This window comes from Octopus bimaculoides, chromosome 22, assembly GCF_001194135.2.
Source record: "Octopus bimaculoides isolate UCB-OBI-ISO-001 chromosome 22, ASM119413v2, whole genome shotgun sequence".
Lineage (NCBI taxonomy): Eukaryota > Metazoa > Mollusca > Cephalopoda > Octopoda > Octopodidae > Octopus > Octopus bimaculoides.
The window spans coordinates 10,355,574-10,357,465 of record NC_069002.1 but is presented as its reverse complement, the minus strand read 5'-3'; positions in this window follow the sequence as shown (position 1 = coordinate 10,357,465).

Below are 1,892 nucleotides of genomic sequence, written 5' to 3'. Positions count from 1 at the left end.
CGTGCATATACGCATTTCATCATTTGCTCACTTCTTAAGAGCAGAGATGGAGTTGAACAACAAAATCCTGCTCCTCCTCGTCGTCCTCATCATCTTCATCATCGTCCTCATCATCTTCATCATCGTCCTCATCATCTTCATCACCACCACCACCACCAGTGGAGTATCAGACAAGCCACCCATACCTGGATACAACTCACTCAACAAGAACTCACTACTTGAATGGACCATAAATAAAACTTGACTTAAAAAGGATTTAGATAATCCTATCAGGTGGTGCTATTAAGTTAGACATGGCCGGGATCAATTTTTGGTCGAAACATATCTAAGTTTTATCGAAACATATCTAAGTTTTATCGAAACATATCTAAGTTTATATACATATATATAATCAACACTTTGCTGAGGTGGTCTAAAAAGGCTGAAACGTGTCTGCAATTGTCTCCCACACTTGGCGAAATAATACTACTTTTCCTCATCACGTAATTATTTTTAATTTCAATTGTTGATGCTCACTACGTTAACTATGTCGACAGCAACCTAAATAGCGCAAGGCGTCTCCGAGTAATTAACTTCAGAGATATCTATATTTAAATGTGGTGATATTTAACACCTTCATGTGTACAGAATTTCATATCTACTCCATTCCTAGGGTTGTCTGATGTATTTGTCGAAGTAATATATTTGTAAATACGATTTTACTTACGGTTTTTATCAATGATATTGTTGTCGCTGTCGTTTTCCCTACAAAGTCTTATGTTTTCTGGAACATTTGTAAACGTTGTATGATGGTGTTTGATTAAGTATTTTGAAAACATTGTTCGCCATTTACTTTTATAGATGCATTAGAGCTCGTTTTGCACATTTTAGCTTTGTAACTATTGTCCTTCTCTGGCGGCGTATGCATATATGAGAAATATTGCCATGAATCAAGTGCACAACAGTTTTGACATTCCAACCGTGACACACTTTTCTTCTTTTCCAACCGGTTACATTCAACAAATAGTTTAGCCTGTATATTTAATCAATTTTGAAGATCAAAGGGTTATATCTGAGGAAGATTTAGCAGCGATTTCTTGCAGGTTGAGTGACCGTTCGCTGTCTGGTTCTGTCTTTCTTGTTTCTTGATGTTGGTGGTGATGATGTTAATAGCGACGGTAGCAGTGTTGGCGGTGATGCTGGTGATGTCGGTGACAGTGATAGTAGTGGTAGTGGTATGGGTGTAAAAGATGAGGGCGATGGCGATGGTAGGTAGTGGTATTGTTAGCGATAATGATGATGACGATGTTGGTGCCTTTGATAATGATGATAATGGTTATGAGGATGACGATGGTAGGTTATGGTGGCAATGATGATGATGATGATGATAATAGTGATGATGATTGTGTTGGCAATGATAATAGTGATGGTTGGTGATAGTAGTATTGGTAATGATGTTGGTAGTGGTACAGTAGTGGAGTCGGTGATGGTAGGCAGTAAGAGTGTTGGTGATGGTGGCGGTGGTGGTGGCGAAGATGATGATAGTAGATAGCGGTGGTGTCGGCGCTGACGACAACGACGGTATATTTTTTTTTCATTGCCCACAAGAGGCTAAACATAGAGGGGACAAACAAAGGGATTAAAATCGGTTACATCGACCCCAGTGCGTAACTGGTACTTATTTAATCGACCCCGAAAGGATGAAAGGCAAAGTCGACCTCGGCGGAATTTGAACTCAGCACGTAAAGACAGACGAAACACCGCTAAGTATTTCGCCCGGCGTTCTAACGTTTCTGCCAGCTCAATAATAATAATAATAATAATAATAATAATAATAATAATAATAATAATAATAATAATAATAATAACAATAACAATAATTATAATCCTTTCTACTATTGGTATAAGGCCTG